Raw genomic sequence first — 19,718 nt, 5'->3', positions numbered from 1 at the left:
CTTTTTAAATAATCTTTAAGAACAATTTGATTTTTTTAAACATCTGCAGAATATGTATAAATGGAGGCACTTTTAACTATATGCTTTTTTTTTTTTGGAGGGGGGACAAAGTAGTTAGGTTTATTTGTTTTTAGAGGAGGTACTTGGGATTAAACCCAGGATCTTGTGCATGCTAGGCATGCACTCGACCACTTGAGCAATACCCTCCCCCCATATTCAATTTTTTATATTATGCAACAGGACTTATTGTAATGACATAAAAACACTTAAAACAGTAACATATGATTTTAAGCATTATGTAAACTTAGTATGGCTGAACTCGTATTTCAGTCTGATAACATGTCTTATAAACAGTTTTATCTACTTACATTTATTGAGACTATTGATGTATTTGGATTTGTTCATACAACTTTACTTTGTGCCTTTTCTATACCTTACTATACACTTTTTGTTTCCTCTTCCTGTCCCTTCCTACTTATTGGATTGTCACTGCGGTTGAATGAATTACTGTTTCCAATTTTTCACTCTCTTGTTACAGCATTGTATATACGCACCTTTGACATGACCTCATGGTGGCTGGCTTTGGGCTGGAGTGTGTGACTCACATTAGCCAATGAGATGTTTGAAGATAAAATGCAAGCAGGGGCCTGAAATGAAATGTACTTGCACAGCTGCTTTTGAACTCTGGCTTGTCCTGGATAAGACTTATATTAATTTTAGACTGGGTTTCTTGCACCACCCTGGTAATATATATTAGAATCCCCCTCACTGCATTTTTAAGCCTGGAATTTGAGTTTACTTGATGATGATTTTTCTCTCATCCAAGAACTCATACAAACAAAAGTGTCCAAACAGCTCACCTGAGTCAATGGAAAGGTTTTTCATATTTGTTTTGTTTGGTTTTGTTTTGTTTAAGCTTTGTTTCATAGTGGGAACAACATCAAGCTTTATGTATGCAGCTGGATGTCAGTTACCTTGTTTTAAGCAAGTCCAAGGCCATACCTTCTAACCCAGCATGACTTTTCCCTTCTTTTCTTTAGAATGACTGTGCATTTAAACACTTTTTGGATATCTACCAAACATTTTTAACTATATGAAACAGAGGGAGGGGTCAAGGCCTCATTAGATTAGTTTGATATTTACCCACACTCCCTGCTCTCCTGACATTCTTTTGGAGGGGGCAGGGGGAATTCGGGGGTGGGGGGCTGACTACTAATTAGGAGACAGTAATAAAAAAAAGTATATAACAATTTTGGGCAGTGAAAAGTACTATAAAAAATAGGGTAAAGGGTTACAAATTGATGGATCAGGGCACAATTTTAGATTGGAGGTTTAGATAGGGAAGGTAAGATGACTTTGAGTAGAGACCTAAATGAAGTGAGGCAGTAAGTCAAAGAGATTTCTAAGAAGAGTTAGAAGGAAAAACAAAGTCTGGCATTTTGAAAAATAGAAGAGAAGCTAGTGTACACAGGCTATAGGTAAGAAGGAAAGTGCAGGAGCAGGGGGCAGCAGGGCCAGATGTGGCAGGACTTTGGAAACACCGTAAGGAGTTAGGATTCTGTTCTAAGTATAACACAAAGACACTGGAAAGAGTTAGCAAAAAAGGTGATACAACCTGACTTGTTATTTAAAAGTATCACTGACAGTAAATGGAAAATAGATCATTGTGGGGAGGGAATGTGGTGCAAGAGTGGAAGCGAGGAGGCCAACTGGGGACCCAGAGGAAATGAAAATAAGGTAGTTGGGTCTAAGGTGTTAGCCACGCATAAGTAAAAATTGGTAAAATTGTGCATGTATTTTGAGGATTGAGCCAAAAGTTTTTACTAATGGATGGATTGTAGGTTACAGGAGATGTGAGGAAAGATGAGATAGTGACGCTCAGGATCATGAAGGGAAAGAGTGAGGAGTGAACCTGGGGGTAAATTATGAGTCAAAGTTTCTCTTTTGGACATTTTCTAAGCAATTATATTTTACGGTTCTGTACTAATATTAGTATTGATTTGGAAAAACACTTTCACAAATACAATCTTAGAGCAAAAGCCCTGTTTCTCTTGTTTTCTTCACACTGGAGGCTGGTTTTAATTAGAACAAAGGAAGAAGCTGGGTGGCAATGCAGCTCATGTCCCACTTTTCTCTAACCACAAAAACCAGAGTGTGACATCTTAAATATGCTTGATGTTTACTTTTCGTGTTGGTTTGATCCCTTCCCGACCTGGTCTATGAAGTACTATGCAGTACAATTATCGTAATGTTTAACAATACTCGAGTCAGTATAAAGTTATAAAGATTACACAATTGATTGGACTCTGCCAGATTCAGCTATATTTGTGTTTAGTAAGATCTACTTTTTAGATAGCCTAAAAGAAATCCTCTGTATTATTTGTTGTTTAAATTGTTGAGATTTTAGTTTCTTCCTTTTTTTTTTACATTTATCAATTAATAATTTGTTATTAACAAACTATTGTTCATATAGCCTTAGCTTCTGGCATCACCTTGTAATCTTTTTGCTTTTAATTAGAATAATTTTATTTTCTTGAAATAATAAAACATTTTTATTTAAGGTAGATTAAATGTAATATTTATAAAGTGAAGAAAATCATCAAAAAAATCCATAGAAATGGATGTTTAATTTTAAATCCTTTACTCAGAGGCGCAAAAACCAACAAAACATTTCTTGACAGCCAGAAAGTATGTTTCCCCAGGTGATCTACAGGCACCATGATGTACACATCTGTGAAATTAATACCTGCTTTTGGATAATAACAGACAAGATACTAGTAGCTGACCTTTGATCTCAGAACTGCTAAACAATCTTTTGAAGCGTTAATTTTTTAAAACTTCTCCTTTCTCTTTTATGCTGATACAACTTACAACCTTTAGCACTTTGATTGCCACGCAAATATTGAAGCCAAAGTGGAAAAAAGAAATGCTATTTCACAAACAATGATACCAATGTATAATCAATTCTAACTCCAACTTGATATGTGTAACTGCCAATTAGATCGTGTGGGCTCTGAATTTTAAAGAGGCCTGGAGGGGAGGGTATAGTTCAAGTGGCAGAGCACGTGCGTAGCAGGCACTAGGTCCTGGGTTCAATCCCCAGTGCCTCCAGTTAAAAAAGAAAAGAAAAGAAAAGAAAAAAAACTATAAAAAATAAAGAGGCCTGAAGAACACTTTCAAAAAAAATCAGAAAATTCAGTTCTTAATGCTCTTCATTCTTAGGGAACAAAATGTAACCTAGAAAGCGTAAGTTCTACATTTCTTTAAAAGGTTCAGGGACACTGCCTCATAATACACGTCCTATCAGTTAACAAGTATTAATGCATAATATGAAAAATATAATTCAGTGGTGGTTTTCACATATGAAAAATAAGGACCTCTTAGTAAAGTCATCCTAGCAGAAATGGTATGGTCAATCTGATAAAAGAAGGTAACTCTATGATGAATAATGCTGTGGTCCAGGTAAGTAGTAAGACATGTTATTTTTATGGCAGAATGGCCAGTTTTTATTAAGTTCTTAGCTATATGCCAAGTGCTAAAGATATAGAGCTAGAAATAGAAATGTATCGCCAGATTTGAAGTACTTCATTATCAAAAAACATGCGCATATGAATAGCACACTGCATACTTGGGCAAAGCCACCAAAATGAGCAACAAGAAGACATATTCTAATCAAATTTAAAGTGAGAGAAACAAACAAACAAACAAACTTGGGAATCTAGGCAAAAACTCCAAGGCATTTATAGAGAAGAAAACAGTCAGACTGAAATCAAAGTTTTGACAACAATGCTAATGGCAAAAGACAACTGAAGAAAAGAGAATGGCAGCTAATGACTTAAGAGCAAGCAAATAACTCTGAAATATGAAGAGGCAGACCAACTGCTGTCTGCCTGTGGGAACTAAGGGAATAGTCCAAGCAGCTCCTCCTGAGGCATCACCTTCAGGCAGCCAAACTAACTTGAAGAAACAATTTGCATAAGGCTAGTGACGAACATTAAATATATCATTTACAACTCAGACAACGAACAGACAAACAACCTAATTAAAAATGGTCAAAGGACTTGAGTAGACACGTCTCCAAAGGTACACAAATGGCCCACAAGCATATGAAAAGATGCTCAACATCATTAGTCATTAGGGAAATGCAGATCAAAACCATAATGAGATACATTTCATACTCAATAGAATCACTATAATAACTTTTTAAAAAAGATAGCAACAAGTGTTCGTGAGCATGGAGACACAGCTGGCAAAAATGTAAAGTGATGCAACCACTGTGGAACAGTCTGACTATTCCTCAAAAGTTAAACATAGAATTACCTTATCACCCAAGATTTGACCCAAAAGAATTGAAAACAATCACTCAAATGCTTGGATGCAAATGCCCAGAGCAGCACTGCTTATAATAATCAAAAGGTGGAAACAACCCCCAATGTTCATCAATGGGTGAATGGTTAAACAAAATGTGGTACATAGATACGATGGAATATTATTTAGTTATTAAAAGGACTGAAGCACTGATATATGCTATGGTATGGATGAACCTCGAAAACACTATACTAAGCGAAACAAATCAGAAACAAAAGGCCAGATATTATATGATTTCATTTATTTGAAATATCTAGAATGAGTAATCAGAAAGCAAATTGGTGCTTGCCAGGTGCTAGGGGGAGGTGGGAATGAGAACTGACTGCCTAATAGGTATGGGGTTTTTCTTTTCAAGCAATGAAAATGTTTGGAACCTGATAGAGATGGTGGTTAAAGAACACCATAAATGTACTAAATATGCTAAATTTAATGCTTTAAAATGGTCATTTTTATGCTGTGAATTTCATCTCAAAAAGTAAAAATGAAATTAAAAAAAGACACATATTCACACATAGAACTAAGACTAAACGATAAGTACAGGGTAGAATGTACAGTGAGTGGTGTAGATACAGGACAGTGCTGAAAATGGATGTAATCAAGGAAATTATAGAAATGTAGAATGAGCTTGCTAATTGTCTTTTATTCATTAATGGCAAAATATTTACTTCGAGTCAGATGTGGGAGTTAATGAGGAGAGAGAAGAGATCTGATATTACCCATAGCAGGAAAACAAGAGAATAAAACAAAACATAAATAAAGCAAAGGGTTCATAAAGTCAGGACCCAGTTTAGCCCAAGAGCTTACTCAGGGCTAGACTGACATGTTCACCATGCTGGGCTGGGACCAGCCAGTCACTTCCTGCATAGCCAGGAACCAAAGGTGGGTTCTTTGTCTAGGCCAGTGCTGGTGGGTCTTGGAGAAATAGCTGATGCCAGGGCTGAAGTAGAGAAAGTACAAGATGAGCCTCTTCTGCACCAAGAAGAAAAAAAGTGCTCAAAGAATGATGGAGATATGTCAGAGTGACACAGGAGTCTAAAGGGTTACCACTGAGACATTCTAAAGAACAAAACAAATAATGATAGTAACAGACTATAAACCGTTAAATAACATAACATAGGAAGCCATGAGTCAATAGTGATATAAATAAATACGTAAGTTACAAAGAAGGAAACTGTACTTTATAGCAGAATGCCAACATAGAAGGAATGAAGGAATTAACAAGCCGTCATCTGGCAACCATCTTAGCAATAACCAATTAAGACAAGGGTAATCAGTGCTAAAACTAAAGGTGAGATTTGATGAAGATCAAGGTATTCATAAGATTTTAGAAGATCTCCCAAAATACTAATTACTAATTTACAGAAAACTCTGATTGCCAGACTGTACAGAAGAGAAATAAGGCAGACACTGTATTAGCCAAGTGGAGAAAATGATCACCAGAAGTGGGACATAAAGATACCACGTGGCTCCTGATGCAGAGAACGCGGCATTGCTTTGGTGGTATTCAAGCCAAAAAAGAGCATAACCTGAATCTAATCATGAGAAAACATCAGACAAACCCAAACTGAGAGAGATTCTACAAAGTATCCTGTATTCTTAAAAAAAAATGTCAAGGTCATGAAAAAGGGAAGACTGGTCACTTTCCACACTGAGAAATTAAAGAGAGGGTTAAATGTAATATGCAGTCCTTAACTGGATCTTGGAGGATACTATTGGGACTAACAGCCAAACATGAATAGAGCTTGTGAGTGAGATGATGGAATTCAATGAGAATTTTGTGATTTTGATGACTATATTGTGGTTATAAAGGAGTATGGTCTAGTTTTTAGGAGAAAGTCACTGAAATAATAAGGGGTAATGGGACAGCATGTCTGCTACTTAATCTCAAATGGTTCTGGAAAGCAATTTGTATTTATGTGCGTGTTATTATGTACTATAAAGTGGATGTACATATGTATATATATATATGCATGTATATATACATATGTGTGCATATAATATATACATATAGAGAAAGAGAGGAGAGAGAAAGAAAGAGAAAAATGATATATGCCTAACGCAGTAAAATTTCAACAAATGAAAAGCTAGGTGAAGATTATATGGAGTTCTTCAGACTTACTCTTGAAACACTTCTGTACAATAGAAACTTCCCATTTACAACAGCAACAAAAAAGATTATGCCATAATTCCTGGACCCTACTTCTTACCTATAATGAGAAAAGGATGCAGGCTGGAGAGGACAAAGCTTGGGGCCAGTCTTCTTAAGTATATATTGTTTAATAGATTGAATTTTGAAAATAGGTAAATTTTTACTAAATTATGAAGCAAAATTAAATTTTAAAAGGGTAATTTCTGAAAATAGAAAATAAAATGAAAAATATGATCCTATATATGTATCTCGGTGATAGTTTAGCCACAGACAGGAGCTATTTCATGTGACTCTAAAACAGAATAATGTGACCTAATATCTTTAAGGGGATGTATCATAAGGACAAAAGGAAGTGCAAACAAAACTTAACTCGTTTCAGTAATCACATAGGTGGGCTAGGGTTGGATTGTCGTTCTGAGTCTCTTTTGCATATAAATGAATATAATGAATAACGTGATATTCAATTATCTTCCTTGTTGTTGAGAACAATATAATGTAGGTGAAAGGAGATGCATACATAAAGCAGAAATAGTTAAGTAAAAACTCTACAGTCCTGATTTCAAACTGGAACAAGAAATGTAAACTCATGACAGATTTTAATCTTTTTACAAAAACAGAATATCGTAAGGTTAAAAACAACCAACTCCAGTAGCAATGAGCAGCACCCTGGAATCCAAGTTTTGGTCTTAAAAACACCATTTCCCATTAAAGAATCAAAGTTGCTTGGACAAACGGCTGATTCAGTGTTTACAACAGGAACTGTACAGAGTCTATGTACAAGGCTGAAGAGACCCCAGTCAAAAATCTATCATCGATTAGAATAACTACAATGGATTAAAACATGTCAAATGTCTAAATCCACGAGCTAGTAAGAGTAAGAATAATAGCAACACATCACTCAACACTGAAAAATGCTAGACAACAAATTCATTATTTTGAAAGTCAGCAAATAAAGGGAAAAGAAGCAACCATTTCTACTGACTTTCCTATTTAGCTATTTCATTAGTTAAGCCAACAGCAGATGAAGGACAGGTTTTTCTTTAGAAGTATCTTGCTAGTAAGTATAAAAGTAATGATAGAATTGGAATATTCATTTTCAGTCCCTAATAAATTAGTGGAACCACTGAGCATCAGTGGCTGCTTAACATCAAGAGGCATAAGCAAAAGTTACATAACTCCTGATGAACGAACACTACACCCCTAGGAAACAGACTTGCCAAAAGAAAATCAAACCCAATTCTGATCAAACCTCTATATCCAAGTAACATTTTACAGAAAATTCAGAGAACTGAGGAACATGTTAAACTACTCCACAGGGATGCCGTCATTAAAATCCAGATGGCAGGAAACTCTAAGCCCAAAGGACCAGGCTTCTTCAACATTTATTTGTTACGTGGGGTAAAAAGAAAGAGGGTTGAAAGAGAAAATTACTGATTAAAAGAGACTGAAAAGACACATGAAAAATTGTACATTATGAACGTGTTAAGGAATAGTAGTTATATTTAAAACAAGCACATTGAAAACATGTTTATGAGACAATTGGGAATTTAAACATGTCTAGTTATTGGTGCTATTAGAGAATTATTATTAATTATTTTAATGAGATAAAGGCACAATAATTACATTTTAAAATAGTTTTATCTTTCAGAGATTCACACAGAAATACTTGTGGATGAAATGAGACAATGCTGGAATTTGCATCAAAACAATATTAAGAGAGGGGAAAGGACACAGCACATGGAGGAATTGAATGGCCGTGCATGGAAACTGCTGAAGGTGGGTGGTGAATACATAAGGGTTCATTACACTACGGTGAACCTCTGCATATGTCTGCAATTTTTCATAATAAAAACTAAAAGCAATTTACAATTATTATAGTGAACTCAATTCAACTGCTATTAGTAATTTTGAGAAAGTATTTTTTATATAATGAAATGTACACATATAACATTTTAAAAGAATAAAACAGCTGAATTTTCTAACAGATACATTTCATATTGCTAGTTAGTAGCCCTCTTTGTCATCAATTCAAACATTCTCAGCTACTCAACTTTACATTTGACATTTTAATTTAACAGAAAGACTTTATGTTACAAGGCCAGAGAACGACGCCTCCAATAGCTGCACGTTTAAGAGGACACAATTATTTTTTAATACCTACAGTAAATGAAACACCAAAATACCCTGAATCGAGGCAAAGCTGCCCCTGACTTTAAAGAATTCCTTTCAGTTACCCTCTCTTGCCTTCTGAGATGGCCTGCACTTGGTCTATGGAGTGTGTGTCCATTTTTACTTTAAACCAAACACCCCACACCTCTTGGCCTCTCTCCCTCTCGCCTTTTGAGATGGCCCACATTCGGCTTATGGATTATCTCCTAAGCTGTTTTCCCTTCTGAGGTGTGTATCTCTCTAAATAAACTTGCCTTCACTTAACTATGCCTTGCTCTTGAATTCTTCCCTGCATGAGGCAGGAACCTATTCTCCAGCAACATCTTTGGAGCAGCCAGCCAGGAGGACTGGGCAGGTCTCAGCCTCTCGCCTCCTTTGCACTTGAGAGGGCCATCTCTCTGTCTGTCTCTCTCGCACACATCTCCTCTCTGCATCCCTGGCTCACTCTTACTTTTGCGCCTTACTTTACTGGAAATAGGGGGGAAAACATTTGCTAGGCATTTCCCCACCTTGTGGCTGGGTCTAGCGCTCATTATTGCCTACGCACCAGGACTGTGAGGAAATGCTACGCAAGATTACCAGGCATTCTCACAAGCGGCTAGGGACCTGAACCATGGGAGCCTCACTTAGACTGTAAGTTTTCAGTGTGGCTGTAGTCACTGAGATTCCTTTGGGAGCTCCCTCATGCTGCAAGTGGTCTACGGGTGTACTCGGGTTTTGGGAGAAGGGACCATTCTGCGTCATGTGGTTGGGGCCATCGTGTCTGGGGCGCCATCTTGCTGGGGCCACCATCTTCTGCCCTCACATGGTGTATGCACCTAGTCTGCCCCCTTCATGAATTGGGGTTCATCCATGACCTACCCTCACATCACCCTGTCGAGGAAGGGCAGCTCAAGGCAGCTTGCACCAAAGCCAGGTCAAGCACATGGCCATACTCTTCAGATACATGTCTTAGAGGTGACCCTTGTCCATTGCTGCCAGGGTTGCCTCCCTGGGTTGCACGGCTGGGCGTATCCTCACAGTGTTGCCGGGTCCTCCATTACCCTAAGTGCAGACACGCTGCCTCCACCTTGTACTGCCATACTCACTCCTGCACCCGCCCCATGTCTGCTGGATGGGGTACGTGTAGGAGGATGGGGTGCACCGAGGCCCAGTGGCACTGCCCACAAAAGGGAAGAGAGAAGAGAAGCTTTTACACATCACTTCCCTTAATGGCCAATGCCTGTTTTCAAAAACTGACCACCCTTTCTGAGAAGGGAAGTTGAGACCTAAACAGGTCCTGGAACTCTGAGGATGTCCATTCCAGAGGAATAGGCTCTGAAACACAAGGATTAATCACCGGCCAGGCAGTCCACAGAGAAACCTTCAGGAAGGTTGCTCATCTTGGGTACTGCAGACCCAGGAGGGGACAAGGGAGCCCAAGACGCTGGCAGTCACTAGGACTTGCCATGTGGCGGGGTTATTACCCGCTCACTGGCCAGGGTCGGTGGGACTAGGTGGACTGGGACGCCTGGAACTAGTCCTGTCTTGTGGAGTCCCCACGGGGCCTCCTAAGTTAGTGCTCCTTTCTGATGCAGGAGCATTCGCTCCCTGAAGGATCAATGGGAAACACCTCCCCCATCCCCAAGGACTCCTTGGGTGCACTCTGAGTCACTGGGACGTTTTTCTCTAGATTCTTTAAAACGAAAAAGCTCATCTTTTGTAATACAACCTGGACCCAATATAAACGAGGACGATGAGACCTGACCAGAAAATGGAATCCTCAACTACAACACCATCCTACAGTTAGATCTTATGTTTAGGACTTAATGACCCTAAGAGAGAACCCGGTACTATGCAAGTCATATGTCAGGAAACTTGCCAGCTGAGACCCATTCAGGCTATGCAAAAGCCCCCTCTAAAGGCATCTCTAGAGGGACACAAGCCCCAGACAAAAGACCTCAGCCCCAATATTATCACCATCTTTAGTCCCCTCCCCCACCCTATAAGCCTCTATACCTTTCCACATCAGAAATGCAGCCAGAACTTCTTTGCCCCTCCAGGAAGTTGCAGATTGTATACCTTTCTACCATCTTCTCTCTGCTCTGGGAAGTTTTGTGGCTGTACACCTTCCCTCTTCTCCCTGGATTTCTCTTATGTCCTCCTCTCCTGACTTCTTGACTGTCTACTGATACCTGAGCCTCCTTGCCTGCTTGGCCAGCAGGTCGGGTGTTACCTCTCTTCCTTCTGTGAAGGGTTACCCCTCCTAAAAAACACAAAGACACACCCTGAGGGGAGAGTCTGCCTTGTATTGCTGCCTCTGCTTTGTGGTGCTCCAGCCCCACCCTTCAGCTCTATTTGTTTTTTCTTTCACAGGTAAAAGTAATCTAATTTATTTGACTCAGGGCCTAGGTCTCCCTCCTTCTCTGAAGGATTTAGGCCCCAGGGACTCTGGTCACTTTTTCTCCCCCTGGGTCACTGAATTACAATACCATCTTGCAGCTGGGCCTATTTTGTAAAAGAGAAGGTAAATGGGGGGAAGCCCCACACATCCAAATGCTCCTGCCCCTATTCTAAGATTCAGGTCTAAAGCACTCCTGCTGGGTGTGTGTAGCTCACGCCCATTCAAAGCACCTTTTTCCCCTACAGAAGCCTGACGTTTTGTGACCCCTTGTGAGTACCCCTCCCTGAGCTCCACAACCAGAAACTCCTACTCCCTCAACTCTGACCCTGTAAAGACTAGATTTGAAACACTTCGGAAGATCTTCAGGGCCATCCAGCCCTAATGCCCGTCTGGGCAGCTAGAGATCCCAGACCGCCATGAATCAGCTCAGGGATCTGGCACTTGGAGCATTAAACTACAGAGTTAAGAGGCAAAAAGGACTCAGGGACAACAGCAAAAGGCACAACTTTGAGCGGCAGGCTAATCCCTGCACCACTTCAGGGTTATCCTTGCTTGTGAAGACCCATGTTGAGGACAGGATCCAGGACACCTGATTGGAGCCACTGTCTCACTGAGAAGGGAACTGTTTTAAGTTCGGCCAGAAAGGCCACTGGAAGTCCAATTCTCTCTGTATGGGGAAAGTCCACCCCTGCCCGACGTGAAACCAAGGCCACTGGAGGTGGGACTTCCCTCGTCCCGGAGGGGGCTTGCAGCTCTCAAGCCAGTGATGACCAAGAGGACCGAAGACTGACAGGCCCAGGACCCTTCCTGGCTCCCAAAGGACAGCTGGTCATTTCTCCAGAGGAGCCTCGGGTAACCCTTGATATGGCAGGTAGGAAAGTTGTTTTCTTATTAGATACGGGGGCTGCCTAGTCTCTTCTGACTTGTTTCCCTGGACCCTTGTCCTCTCAATCCTGTACAATAACGGGGATTGATGGAAAGCCCCAAAACGAAGAGATTCACCACCCCCCTCCCCTTAGCTGCCTGCTAGAAAATTTTACCTCTGCACATCAGTTTCTGCTCATGCCTGAGTATCCTGTCCCCTTGTTGGGAAGGGACTTGCTCTCTAAATTCCACACAATAGTCCAGTACAGAGACCCTTAATAGGGAAAGCACCCACCAAGGACAACGACTGCTCTCGGCTATGGGAGCCTGCCTCAGTCCCAAGCCAGAGGCGGTCTCTCGTCCACCCTAGTGACCCCTGCTGTCTGGGACACTGAGGTCCCTGGCAGAGCTACTACTGTCAGGCTCCCTTTAGAAATGAGACCACCTGAGGCTACAGGCAAGCCTCTTCACATCAAACGCTGAACTGAGGTCCATAATTACAGAATTTCTCAAACCCCGGAAGGATCTTCCAAAGTGTTTCAAATCTAGTCTTTACAGGACCAGAGGTGTGGCTCCAGAAATAATCGAAAGCCCTCCAATCTTTTTACCACTCCCTAAACCTCCCCTACTTATCTTAAGAAACTTGTGAGTATCAAAACAACAACAACAACAACAAATCTTTTTCTGGCTTTAAGAGAACAAAGTCATCCTAGAAGGAACTTGCCTTTCTCAAGCCTTTGAGATGCATATGTTTCACCAGGTCTTCTCCAGAAACTCTTATCTCCTCATCTTTTTAGGATGCAAATTTCAAGAAAGGGGATAAGTAACTTGGAGCTTGACTTGTTGAGGATAAATAGAAATTTTGTGTTCTTTCCATAAATATTATTTAAAAGGGTTTAGCTACCTAGACATGTGACTTTGATTTCTTCCATCTGCCAGAAATTCAATTTAAATCCAACCTCTTGTAACTGATTAGTCTTATATTGTTGAACACGATTCATGGCTAAAATTTTGAAATGGGAACTATGAGGTCTCTGTGTTTGTATGTTTGTACATATCTGTGTGTCTGTTGTAGATAATGTGGTATTGCTAAAATTAATTTGTAAAAGAGCATTAATTGGCTAAAAGAAATTAAGCGCTTATGTAAATATCTCAGAAATATAAAAGAAACTGGCCAAAATTAATTTCAGGTCCGTGTGATTTGGAAAATATTCAGTACTGAATTGATAACTAGTATTAAAGCTAGCTTAAGCTTGTCGGTTTGATTAAAATAGACATGTCTTTAGAGTCATTAATGTTACGTATAATACTTCTGTTGTATTTAGGAAGGAATGTAAAATTAAAGCTACAAAATGAATAAGGGAAACATTTCACGATGCCAGAAAGTAAGATGTGTGTTTTCAGTAAAAGAAAGTATAAGGACTTTGTTAAGGGAGAAGAAAGCAAATGTTGTCCTAAAGCCAGTTGCTTCTGAATGGAAAGAAAATAAGGAACAAAATAATATGGACACAGAAAGTTGTGGAAGGTTTGTGGAAGAGGAACCCTGAGGCATCTTACAGAAACAGTAAATTAACTAGGATTATTTAGTATGTTAATTCTGGTGATTGTGACCAAGTTTCTTTTTTTTCTTTTTTTTTAATGTTTATAAACTAAGCTTTATTCAGACGTGAGTTATAGTGCTGTTGGTTATATACAATGCTGCTGAATCAACAACCAAGTTTCTTTATTGACTATATTGTGTGAATGAAAAATACTGCAAACCATATCAGTAAACAAAGAATGCTGAAGCCATTAAGTCATAAGCCTCTGCCACCGTCCCCCAGTGAAGACAAGCTTGCAGCCCAGCCTCTGCAGCCACTCACAGAGGTGCCCTCTGAGGGGATTCAGAATAATAAAGGACAAGATACTGGCCCTAGATAGCTAGGTGCTGGTCAAAGGAATGAATTCAGTGAGCCCAAATGTTTACTTCCTCCCATACATAGAAAAGTGCTAAATTATTTAACTTGAGATGCCTGCTTTTCTTTAGATAAAAAGTAATCTGTTATTGTTCCAAATACCTGGTCTTTGCTGAAAAGCTCCTATATATCCTAGTTCCTGCCCGACCTCTTCAGAGCAGTCCCTCAGAGCCATCTGAGAGGCTGTCATCCCTGCTCGGGTCCTCCCACCAAATAAAACATAACTCTCAACTTTTAGGCTGCACATTTATTTCAGTCAACAGTAACTCTCAACTTTTAGGCTGTGCAATTCAGTATTTAAGCATGCCTTTTGAAGTCTTTTGTCGTTATAGTTATTGTCGTACTCTGGTGCTGTTCCAGAAGTGCTTCAACTTCAAGAAGATTCATAGGAACAATATGGAAGCAGTTACAACAGTTCCACATCAAGATGATGGCTATGCAAGGATTCCAGCTCATACTGCCATCTGACTCAAAACAAGAAGCTGTCTTGCCCCTGGGACCCCTAGATCAGGCATCCAGAGATTTTTTACTCCCTGACAGGCAGGGTCAATGCCCCTACCAGCCCTGAAGTAGCTACAGAAGATGGATTGTCCCCCCTCTGCTCCCCATAAGATTATGGTAGTAAAATCTCTGAGTGGGGAATGAGACAGGAGGAAAGGGGGCAGGACACAATCAATGAAGGAATGGCACAGCAACTGAGGACAGGACAAACTGGCTAGAACCAAGATGGCAGGAGATTTCGACTTCCGATAGACCTTGAGCCACATGGTGCACCCACAGGAGCCATGACAGTTCCAAGGCTGACCATAAAAGGTCAAAAAGTGGGCTGGGGGCCAATCCCTGGAAATATCTGCCCCTTCCCCAAAGTAGTTGGAATAATCCTCCAACTCATTAGCATATGAGGTTACTGAGCCCATAAAACCGAACAACTCTACACCCCATGGCTGCTCTCTCTCTCTTGCTTTCTGAGACAGACCGCAGCATTATGTCTACGGAGTGTGTCTATTTTTATTCTAAACTAAAGATCCCTGGCATCTCTCCCTCTCACCTTTGAGATGGCCCACATTCTGCTTATGGAGTATGTATCTCCTAAGCCAGTTTCCCTTCTGAGGTGTGTGTCTCTCTAAATAAACTTGCTTTCACTTTACTTGAAAAAAAAAGTCCTTTCAGAAGGAATGAAACTCAAGTATACATACATATGTACATACACACATACATATACATATATACAGTGTGTATATGTATACACACGTACATATATACACACAAAAATGTATATATTTTAAAAGTAGAAACATAGAAGTCTGAAAATAGGTAAAAAATAAATTTTAAAAGTGCTATTTTCAATTCAGTTCTCCACTTTAAAATGCTAACTAATCATGAACATTTTTATTTCTGTTAACTCATGAAAATGATTTTGACTTGTTAAATTTTTCACAATAATACTTTTAACTGACTTTGAGTTACTAAAATTATAGGGAGCTAGAAAATGCTGATTAGAATGGAAATTTTGTTTTTCATCACATTTTTAAAATTTAGAATAATTCTCAGGAATCTCTAAAAGTATGTTTTAAAAGGATGAGGTACTCTTAAAATGCAATCAGGTCATAGGGAATCTTTGGAAGAATCCACTGTTTTATTTAAAGATAATGAAGCAGGCATGTATGTGTAAGCAGCGTTGTGTAGGAGAAAGAATACTACCTTAGGAATAGATAAAAACAGGTTCTAATTCTTGCTATCATTACCTATACAGCCAAGGGAGAGTCATACATTGTTTGGAATTTAATTTCTGTCACTAGTGTTATAAAGTGGGAATAAATTTTTTCCACAAACACATTCAATGGTTTTAAAGGAATAAAGATATTTCCTTATCTTTAAAATGGGATAAATAATATCAATACTTTACTGGGTTCTTTGCATGTAGTGCTATATAAAAGTAGGGTGCAATTATAAGCAAATAGTTTCTCAAAAACTCACTCTCAGCTGGTAAAACCTGACTTTTCTTTCATCCTCAGGAGCAATGAATAAATTGGAAACAGCTAAGAAAAAGAAGCCATCCATGGTTGACTTTTGAAAAGCAAACCTTATAGTACTAAAGATTAACCTGACTCTCTACCTGATTTGTGAACAACTCATCTTCTAGGCAGTAATTCTCAGAAAGGAGGTCAAAGAGATGTTTGAAGAGTCCAGGGGTCTGGAAACTGAAGCAGCAGAGACACAAACAGTGCATTTATAGGGTCAGTGCCTCTAATTAGCACGGGCACAGAGTAGTCACAAGTAAGAAAGAGTCTTATTACAGCCTGTAACCCATGTGCCCTGGAAAAGGCTTAGGAAAAAAAAGGTACTTTCAGTGACAGTTAAGACAATTTCTTTTTAATGTGCTGCAAGGATTTTTTTCTAAATCGAAATTCCTGCCTGAGTTCAATATTGGTTAATAATATTTTATTGAAATTACCTATTTAATTTGAATGCTTATATTTGAAAGAGATGTGCACGTACGCAATTCAATTAAAAAATATATCAGAGTTTCATAATATAGCGTGAAAAGTAAGTCTAAAATCAGTTTCTATTATTAAATTTCATATAGGAAAATGTTGAAGGGATGGCCTATCATTTACTTCCAAGAATGAATTTATGAGTATATACATAAATCATACACAGATTATCTGTGTGTGTGTGTGTGGTACGTGTGTGGTGTATGTGTTATACATATGACTATCTGTACATATACACATATATACGTATTTGTACAAGTATAACAACTGAATTTGTTCCTAGAAATTAACCAATTAATATGCCTACATTTATTAAGTTTCAAAAAGCCATTGATAAGAACAAATTCCTAGTTAAGTTTATCACTAATTAGCACTTTAAATAAAACCTGATGAATTCTGGACTGAAGTTATTAAAAGGAATCTGGGGAATTTTGAGAGAAATAAGTACAATATTTAAAAGATATACACATGACTGATAGAAAAGTAAAGAAAGAGAAATGAAGGTCAAGGAAGTAAGTGTGTTCAGAAGGTATTCAATGTTTACACTGTGAATGAATTTTTTATATTTTTGAATTATTTGACACAAGAAATATAAAATTATAGAAAAAAATATAAAGAAAGAGATTCAACACTTTACTTTTGAATAAAAAGAATGAACAGTTACTTAGCTCTACTTGAGGTTTTTTCCATATGAAAGCAAAAAGCAATTAGAACTATATTTCTAAAAATGAAGATGTGATTTTCTTTGGGGGGAGGTAATTCTATCTATCTATCTATCTATCTATCTATCTTCCTACCTATCTATCTATCTATTTATTTATCGGTACTGGGCATTGAACCCAGGACCTTGTGTAGTATACTAAGGACAAACAATACTACTGAGCTATACCCTCCCCACAAGATGTGACTTTCGATTCTCCTGCTCGAATCCTTCACACTTCCATTCTTTAGCCCTACCTGCCCCTCTGCTTCTAAAGCTTTTTCCCACATTAAGCATGCATGAGTGCTCCACTCCACAAAAGATGGTCACTCCCTCTGTACACATCACGTGTTCTTTCTCACTGTATTTGAAATTATTAATTCATACATGCTTGCACACCACTAAACTGAAAAAATTTTCAAATGCAGAAGTTGTGCCTTCCGTATGGTTTTAACCCCAAGCCTGACACATATGGGACAGTCAAAAAAAACAGTTAACTGATTGATGAGTGACTGACTGATGGTGGACAGAAGTACCAACAACAAAGGGCTGGAGACGATAACCCTTCATCTTTTCAACCTGAACTTTAAGTAAAAAAAATGTTTAAAAAAAAATACACTTTGGCATATTGACATTTTATCACTGTATTAACTCCTACATCCCTCTGTAAACACAATACACATGTGTGCATGCACACATGCATGCACAAATATTCCAAGTTAAAATATAAACTCTGTTAGTTTGGATTCCACGTATTAAAAATTTCATAATTTTTACAGGAGTAGAGCTGACAAATCTATTAATGACTGCTATTGATTTAAAGTTTTTAAATGGGGGAAATCGAAGGTCTTCTTTCAAAGCACAAATCTACTCTTTGTCAATGAGGAAGTGAGGCCACATAATCAGTAAGGTCCTTTGAATTCTCATTTTAAACAATTGTTTCCATTAAGTCAAACTTCCATAAAACCAAACTTTCATTAAGATTGGATACATTCATATTTTACAAAGGAACAGTGTTTTAAAATGAAGTGAAAAATTTTTTCAAATAATAGCACAGTTGAATAAATATGAACTAATTCTCTAGATATTCTATAATAATTTTTTTGCTATTTTTAACTAATTTGAATAAATTACACCATATAAGTACCACTGGGAAAAAGTGGTAAAACGCACCTTCCTTCGTGCTAACAAAGGTCACCTGAGCTATTCCAGAAACTTAAGAGTATCTAGACAACTTCCAGTACAGAAAGTAGAGTGCAAAGAAACTACTGGATAATTTTAGAAAACAGCAGTAGTTGGAGCAAACATGTAACAAAACAACAATCCTTTATTATCCAATGAGCCCACTGCTTTAAAAGCTCCCTGCTCTCCCTGAGAAGCACTCACAGTTATTAAAAAGCAGCCATGCCATGCCATAAGAGATAATGGGGAAAGGAATTTTCTGTCATAACGGGTGAGATGAGGCAAAAAAACAACCAAATTGACACTGCTTTACAGAACAACAAAAACAAAACAGCCTTGTATTTGTGTAAGGTCACACGTTGCCTGGATTTTCTCTGCTGCCCCAGTTTTACAATGGTGTTTAACTGCTAAGCATTTTGAAAAATGTCCTGGTATAGACAAAAAATGTTTTCCAGGCATCCAGAAGTTTTTCAAAAATAGAAATTATACTTTTTCAAAAGCTCAATCTTCACCATGGTGATCTGGCATTTACTTGAGAATGAATCAAACCTAGTAGATTTTAAAAACTCTCTCCCTTCCCAGGATGCAGGACACAAAGTCCACAAATTGATACATGTGAATTAAAGCAACTGATGCCAGTTTTCTGATTGTCGGTCCATATCTTCCGTCGCAAGACTAAAAAGCACAAGATTGTTAAGACCTGAAAGGACTTACCAATCGAGTCCTGAAACGGAGTGTCTAGCCTTGTGATTTGCGGTCGTCAATCTGAGAAAAGACCTGCTGTCCTTGCGCTTTACTTACTCCAGTCCAGTCACCTCAGTTAACCTCCGGCTGGCATCTCACTTTGTAAAAACTGTTTACTTGATACGTAATTTACATACCATGGAGTTCACTCATTTAAAATGTACAATTCAATGGTTTTTTAGAAAATTTACAAAGTTGTGCAACCCTCATCATAATCTAATTATATTTATACGGAATATTTTTGTCACCCCAAAAAGGCATCCCAAAGGAAGAACAGAAGAAAGAAGGGGGAAGAAAGAGGACAAGAGGGAGAGAAGGAAGGAGGAGAGGAGGAAAGCTGCACAGAAAGAATTTCATTTAAAAGAGTGAAAACACAATGCTTACAAAATTTTTCAAAACTGGCAATAGACATTCAATAAAATTATCGAAGTATCTTTCCCACTTTGTTTTAGATGATTACCTCTTTCATTTCTTTTTCATAATTAATATTATTAGTTATTAATTGGTCATGTGATGGGCAAAAGATTCCTGCAATAGGGCTTCATAAATCAGCAGTGTTCTTGAAACACAGCACTGGAGCACCTTGGTTTGGTTTGATCACTCTGCAAACCGTGCAATTCACTTTTAACTGAGAGTGGCTGGACTCATTCCATGTTATCTTGGGGGAAGTTCTGAAATAATTAAAGCATTTTGCTTTAATTCTCACTGC

At 38.5% G+C, this 19,718-nt stretch overlaps 1 protein-coding gene across 6 annotated transcripts in view; it reads right to left on the bottom strand.

The window, feature by feature from the left end:
* Positions 1–19,718, bottom strand: part of GULP1 (GULP PTB domain containing engulfment adaptor 1) — a 231,510-nt gene that overhangs the window by 117,920 nt on the left and 93,872 nt on the right. The gene's annotated exons all lie outside the window — the stretch shown is intronic.

Source organism: Vicugna pacos, chromosome 5, assembly GCF_048564905.1.
Source record: "Vicugna pacos chromosome 5, VicPac4, whole genome shotgun sequence".
NCBI classification, from domain to species: Eukaryota; Metazoa; Chordata; class Mammalia; order Artiodactyla; family Camelidae; genus Vicugna; species Vicugna pacos.
Note: the sequence above shows the minus strand (reverse complement) of the source record. Positions and strands in the feature narration are given on the sequence as shown.